Raw genomic sequence first — 7,737 nt, 5'->3', positions numbered from 1 at the left:
CCTGTCCTATAGCCATACTGATGAATATCTTGCATATCACCATAGAACCTTCGTCTGGCGATGGTTGGATATAGAGACAGAGACCCACACTGGAGCAATGGACTGAGTTCCCAAGGTCCAAATGAGGAGCAGAAGTAGGGAGAACATGAGGAAGGAAGTCAGGACCACGAGGGATGCACCCACCCACTGAGATGGTGGGGCTGATCTATTGGGAACTCACCAAGGCCAGCTGGATGATGGAGCATGTGATCAAACCAGACTCCCTGAGGTGGCTGACAAGGAGGACTGACTGAGAAGCCAAGGACAATGGCACTGGGTTTTGATCCTACTGCATGTAATGACTTTGTGGGAGCCTAGTCTGTTTGGATGCTCACCTTCCTAGTCCTGGATGGAGCGGGGAGGACCTTGGACTTCCCACAGGGCAGGGAACCCTGACTGCTCTTTGGACTGGAGAGGGAGGGGAAGAGGAATGGGGGGAGCGGGAGGGAAATGGGAGGAGGGGAGAAGGTAGAAATTTTTAATGAAATAATAATAAAAAGAAAAAATTACTTGTAAATATGGAAAAAAGAAATTACATTCCTAGATTTAGCAAAAAATAAAAATTATTCATTTGTTCATTGAAACATATATACGAGAAAGTTCTTTCCACATCATGTGCCCCTAAATATAACCAAAAGTATAATTGCTGTTGTACATCTTCTTTTCATAGGTGGAATGATATGTGAAAAGCATAAATGTTAGACAACAGAAACCAGTCACAAATAATATTAATTACATGCTGCTTATTAACCTAATTTCAAAAGCAGGCAACTGTAAGGCACAGTTCATTAGTATCTCAGAGCATCCTTACTGGAAAGAGTCTCAAGGAGAACTGAGGGTCAGTCCAGCAGCTAGGGGGCATCTTCAAAATTGAATGTAACTTTAAATATAAAGTGTCTTCAGTGTGTATTACACAAAAGAAATAGATAATTTTTTAAAAAGTGAGATAAGACCAGTAGAAGAATCACATAGAATTTAATAGCTTTGTAATAATTTATGCTGCTATTTCTTGTATTTTTCCCCATGGCCAAAATTCTCATTTACTTAAATTCTGCTTAATTGCAACAGAGGGACTGACTCCCTAAGGTCAGAATTTCTAGCACATTTGGTTCTAATGTCACTAGTCTACAAGGGTTAAAAGGAAGATTATAGGCAAATGTGACTTACAAAATAAGCAGAGTCAGATTTGTGGTGAGGGTTAGATACACCGAAGGTTCAGAGCTGCAAGGAACTACAGAAGCGAAAGGTGAAGCCAGCCTAAGAAGTGAGGTACCCAGAAACCCGAGACACATCTTCCATTAGGATGAGCAGTCAGTATTCTAAAAACGGTAACTTTACTTTTATTTCTTATATTTTTCAAAGTATTGCTTTGTGAACTGTAATGATAGTAAAAACATTTGTTTCACAGTTAGAGGCTATAAGCAATGCAGGAGAGAGGCACAACAGGGATTGGGAATTAAAATTACTACAGTCAATAAAAAAATTAATTTACAATAAATTAAACCAAAGTCATCTTTTTTTTTTTTTTGATTTTCGAGACAGGGTTTCTCTGTAGCTTTTGGTTCCTGTCCTGTAACTAGCTCTTGTAGACCAGGCTGGACTTGAACTCACAGAGATCTGCCTGCCTCTGCCTCCCGAGTGCTGGGATTAAAGGCGTGCACCACCACCACCCGGCTAGTCATCTTAAACTTGACCATCATGGGTGATATTGAGATTGGATTACTAGTTTCATCCATCAGGATAGCCAAGTGAATGGCAGGAGAAGCTGTGCCAGGTAGTTATGCTAAAGCATGAACTGACATTGTCCTCAAAACCAAAGGAGATTTCATAAGAAACCAACTTATAGGTTTGAGAAATGATTTAAATAATCAAGAATCTGGATTCCTCTTTACCACATAGTCATAATTCTATATGTATTAGCTATAATCTGCAAAGAATGGCCACTGAGGATTAGGGAGTCTACATTTTTTATTTGCACTGCTTACTCACAATGAACCTTGCAAATGCTCAATGAGTTTATTATCACTCTAGTTAGCTTGCAAAAAGAAAAACAATGAAAAGACAGGTTATTAGGAGCCTTCTACCCATGGCAATCTGATCATGCACCCTACACATAAACTCCTTTTCTGCTTAAAACTGAAAGGCTACATTTTTTTATGAATGTAAGCATGAGAACATTTTTTGAATAATTGTTGTCAACTATTTGTTTAAAATAGCTATAAATATTATTTTCTAAGTAAACCTCTAAACATATCTACTCTGTCTTATAAACTTTCTCAGAATAATAAAGGCTATTTGGAAAATTTTCTCAGGAAACACCATTTCATTTAGAAATTTTAAAAATTTCTTTTAGCTGTGTTTTCCTTAAAATTAGTAATGAATCATATACTTTAAAAATGTAGAAGTCATGCTGTTCAAGATGAAATGCCACCATGAGTGAAATCCAATTTTGTGGTTTGTTACACTTTAAATACCATTTCCAGATGTTCTCTATTGTCCAAAGACCATCCATGAAGGCTAAAAGTCTTACACCTTTCTTTTCGTAAAATATTAATTCTCATGTTTATCTCAGTTAAATCCAAAAGGAATGCTTATTGGTACATGCAAAAGAACAATCTGTTTATTACTATGATCTGGTAACTCAAATTATACTTAGGATGTTTATCTCCTCAATTTATCAAATAGTTCTGCTTATATCCATTATGAAATTCATGAACCACAAGGAAACTGGTGACCAAAACATTCTTTGCCATTGTGGGATAGTAATCAACCTGAAATTTTTCATGTCATGAAATTTTTTTTGTTCCATATCTACTCTCTTACATCCAATCACTGAATTTCTATGATATCTTTCCTAGCCAGTAATTCCACTATGAGGGCTATAAAGTGACTGAGATGAAAGGCATGGATGTTTTCTCTGATCCAAACAACAGCTCCTGATGTCTTCATTGAGGGCTCTGACAGGAAATAATTGAAACCATAATGTCAAGTATGACAAATATCAGTAAGAGGAACTACAATGTTCTTTGGAGGGGAACTATATTTAGCCACATCTATTGTAATTGGTTAGTAGAAAACAAAGCACAATCACTAAATGAAACATGGAAAGCCGGGTGATGGTGGCGCACGCCTTTAATCCCAGCACTCGGGAGGCAGAGGCAGGCGAATCTCTGTGAGTTCGAGGCCAGCCTGGTCTACAAGAGCTAGTTCCAGGACAGGAACCAAAAAGCTACGGAGAAACCCTGTCTCGAAAATCCAAAAATAAATAAATAAATAAATAATAAAAAAAAGAAATATGGAAAAAAGTAATACAATTGTAAAATAAAATTGTTAATTCTATGATAGGCAAAGAACACATTTTTTATTTTTGTGTTTTTTTCATGATTTCAATTAAATATATCTCAAAAAAGTGAGAAAATATTTCACCTTTTATATCTTGTCTGCTTCATATAATGAGTTATTCCGAGATAACTACTTTTGTTGGCTGGACAAACAGCATGTAAGATGTGGCAGAACCAGAGCTGAACAAAAGTTACTGGGATGCTGGAGAGGTACAGAAGGAATTGCATAGATAATTAGCAAAGAATAAGACATTTCAGTGAAACAAGAGAGATAAGAACAAGAAATCTATCATACAAAGGGGTGACTATAGGTAAAAAGATGCCTTCTATTATTGAAAAATGCTAACAGAGCTGAGGTAAAGTGTTTTCAACAATAATTATTAGGATTTATTATCACATGAATAAGTCACTATATTTAGTCATATTTCTCAAATTTCTCAAATTATTTATAGACAGCATGTACAACTTTGTCAAAAATAAGATGGTGATAAAAACAAATTCATATAAAACTGTCAAAAATTCTATAGTAAGTGAAGGAATAGAATTATACATATCTTTATTTTGGGATTAAAACTATTCTTAAATTACATTAAACATTATCTCTAAAGTGGTTACAAAACCTTTTTACCAAGAGTCGTGATAATGTTTGGTATCTTAACAACAATATTACATTTATATAACCTTGTACTTCAACTGTGTAATTTGAGTAATTTGTTCTCATTTAAACCAAGTGTTTATTTTACACAAAGGAGCATGAAACATACAATGCAATCAATTTGCATATGTACATAGTCATATTTTTGGTGGCTGTCACAACACAAACAAGTACCAGATAATTTTTAAAAATATTCGTCACAACTTTTCCCATTCTGCTGCATAAAGATGAATATATAAACAATCATTCTAGCTTCAGGAAGATTACATGAATATAATGCAAAATTTTAAGAAATCATGTGAGAATTTTCCTCATGTAGGAAGTATGACTAAATTGGAAAAAAATGAGATCATCTCTGGAAACTGACTTTTATAGTTTGTGTTATTTGACTGTTGGTGTATGTGTGTGTGTATGTTTCTTTTTCCTTTTTTTGTTTTTTGTTTGTTTGTTTTTGAGACAGGTTTCTTGGTAGCTTTGGAGCCTGTTCTGGAATTTGCTCTTGTAGAACAGAATGGCCTTGAACTCATGGAGATCTGCCTGCCTTTGCCTTCCAAGGGAAGTGCTGGGATTAAAGGCATGTGCCACCACTGCCCCGCTGTGTGTATGTTTCTTTACATAAACAAAAAAGGACACATTTTATACCATCAGTCTCAGTGATGTTAACTCCTCATTATTCTGTGGCTAAACATCTTTGTATATTAATTTTACATGCACATTATACTGCATTTTAGAGGTTTTATCCTTGTTGTCTTAATTATATTAAGCAGAAAGAAGATTCTACAAAAAAAAACAGAAAAGAAAAGAAAAAGAAGTATATTTGTCACCACCAACTGACTGCTTTTCATGGGTAGCAATTTCAAACTTCTATTATACAAAAGTATTAAGAACCTGCAGGAATGTGCCTTACTCTCTCTGAGGCATGAATGGGGTTGGGGGAAAGGTGGAGGGAATGGGAGGAGGGGAGGAAGGGGGTATTGGTACGTGAAATGAAAAAAAAAAAGGATAGTTTGTTCTCTTTTAAAAAATAAATAAAAGAACCTACAGGAAGGCAAGTTCAATTGAGAAAAATTATGTTCAAAAATATTTTGAGTAAATTACAAACTTAATGAAGCTTCAGTGAGGTTTTCACTTTCTTCTGTGTTAATAGATACAACACCTGATAACAAGTATCATATAATACATCTTTATTATATTTGCCTTTTATTTCTTTATTTTTGTTTGGTATTTGGGTAGCTTGCGGGAGCAATGGAGAGACACAGAGCCTCACTCTGCAATCCGTGCTGGCCTTTCTTTCACATAAATCCTCTTGCTTCAGCCTTTCAAGTGTTGGGGTTACCAGTGTGGTTCTAATTTGACTTTCTAAAACTCTTTACTTGTAAAAATGTGGGTATAAGAACGGATGACAGACTATACATGCACAGCTGTTAATACTATTTTTCTTATTGCAGAAATAAAATGAAGTTATTCATGGTTTTGTTTCAGCATCCCCTATCCAGTCTCTTTACTACATGAAACATTAAGGATAACCAGGACGGCAAAGCTCTATTATTGATATTTTTCAGTATGGAATTCCAGCAATGAGAAGGCTCAATAGCACCCCTCATCACACCAGCGGCTTTGTTCTGGTAGGCTTTTCTGAATGGCCCCGACTGGAGATGGCTCTCCTTGTCGTCGTCTCCATCTTCTATATATTGACCCTCTTTGGTAATTCAGCTATTATCATTTTGTCTCGCCTTGATCCTAAACTCCATACCCCATGTGTTTCTTCCTGGCCAACCTTTCCTTTTTAGATCTCTGCTATACTACTTCTACTGTCCCCCAGATGCTGATAAATGTACAGAGCCATAAGAGAAGCATCAGCTATGAGGGATGCATAGCACAGCTGTTCATCTTCCTCGGCCTTCTCTCCATCATGGCTTGTGATCGCTATGTGGACATCTGCCAGCCTCGGCGTCACACAGTTGTCATGCACTCTCAGCTGTTGGCAGCAGTAGCCTGGGTAACTGGTTTCAGCTACTCCTTGGTGCAGACAGTCCTGACTTCTTTGTTGCCTCGTTGTGGGAAATACCAGATAGAGAATTTCTTCTGTGAGGTACCTGCCATGCTTCAGTTATGCGTTGACACCTGGGTCAATGAGATAGAGATGTATGCTGCTGTGGTTGTCATAAAAGTTATCCCACTTGGGTTAATTCTTTTCTCTTATGTCAATATTGTCAGAGCAGTCATAAGGATACAGTCTTCTGAAGGTCGGAAGAAGGCTTTTCACACTTGTGGGTCCCATCTTTTGGTGGTCGTAATGTTCTATGGCTCTGCCATCAGTGGATATGCATACATGGCACCTAACAGCAGCTTAGCAAAACTGAAGGGCAAGCTTTTGGCACTCTTCTATGGACTCATGACCCCAATGCTTAACCCTCTTATCTATACCTTGAGGAACAAGGATGTCAAGGCAGCAGTGAAGAAGATACTTGGAAGAGAACAAGAGCAAGGATAGAATTTAGCTTAGGTGAAAACAGGTCCTATTGAAATCCAGTCCTTGGTTCCGGAGCAGACTTGCTAACAGCCATTATTCTTCTAATCAGAAAAACTATCCTGATTGTGACTACTTGTTATTGTTTATATGAAATAGTCAATTAGTTCAACAAAACAAAAAATGATTAAGTAAATATTAAATTTTATTAGAAATGTTGTGTGGAAAATGAATAGGGGTAGCAACTTTTTAAAAGTGTAAAAACACATCTACATGAAATTTAGTCATTTTGTGCCATACACAAACAAAATGAAATATAATTTCCTACCTTCAATATTTTGCATGTTATAAAGATAAAGATAAAGTTTTATATCTAATCTTCCTTTAATCAGTATTTTGAGTTACCTTCCTGATAAATGAGTGGCTGTGGTAATGATCTGCACTGCTGTGGAGGACAGTAATGAGAAGAGGGCCCCATAAAATCCTTCTGACTGTGTTACTTTCCTCAGTCTTCCTCACAATGTATTTTTTATCTCATATTGCATTGTGTAATAGATTTGTTTCCATTGTGATTTCTCTGCATGTAAGGAACAGAGCATAACAGATTTTTTGCTTCCAGTTTTTGATAGTATACAGAAATTATCTATCATGCTATGGAATTACCATTACACTATTTGTTATTCAATAATATTGTGGTTTTTTTTTATTAACTTAAGTCATTATCTTGTTTCCAATTTTTGAAGAAAGGATTTCATTTATTTTATGATGAACTGAAAATTGTTATTATTTTTCATATAATATATTTTGACCATATTCTTTGCCTTCCCCCAACTCCTTTATCATCTCTAACTCCCTACCCACCCAACTTCATGGATTTTTTTCCTCTCAAAAAGAAAAAGAAAAGAGAAGCAACAAAAAACAAAAAGAATGAAAATCTAATGGAAAAAGTCAGTAAGACAAAAACAAAACAAAACAAAAAGTACACATACACACACACACACACACACACACCAACAGCATGGAGTTTGTCTTGTGTTAAGTAACTTCTCCTAAGCATGAAGCCTGCCATACTCCTCTTCTCAGTGCTGAATTTTTTTCTAGTTTGAACCTTTGAAGGTCTTGTGCATGTTGTCATAGTCTTTCTGTCTGTCAGCCTTTCCTATTTGTAGTCCCTTGATTTTCTTCAGTTGTTTTATTGTTCTAGGTAAGAATTTAAGTCCTATATTGGATAG

General features: G+C 36.0%; 1 pseudogene; it reads left to right on the top strand.

Annotated features, from left to right (window-relative positions):
* Positions 1 to 5,612: 5,612 nt before the first annotated feature.
* Positions 5,613 to 6,529, top strand: LOC130863184 (putative olfactory receptor 2B8; annotated as a pseudogene).
* Positions 6,530 to 7,737: the final 1,208 nt, after the last annotated feature.

Source organism: Chionomys nivalis, chromosome 20 (genome assembly GCF_950005125.1).
Source record: "Chionomys nivalis chromosome 20, mChiNiv1.1, whole genome shotgun sequence".
In the NCBI taxonomy this organism is placed as follows: Eukaryota; Metazoa; Chordata; class Mammalia; order Rodentia; family Cricetidae; genus Chionomys; species Chionomys nivalis.
The sequence above is the reverse complement of the archived record's forward strand: the minus strand, read 5'-3'. Positions and strand labels throughout refer to the sequence as shown.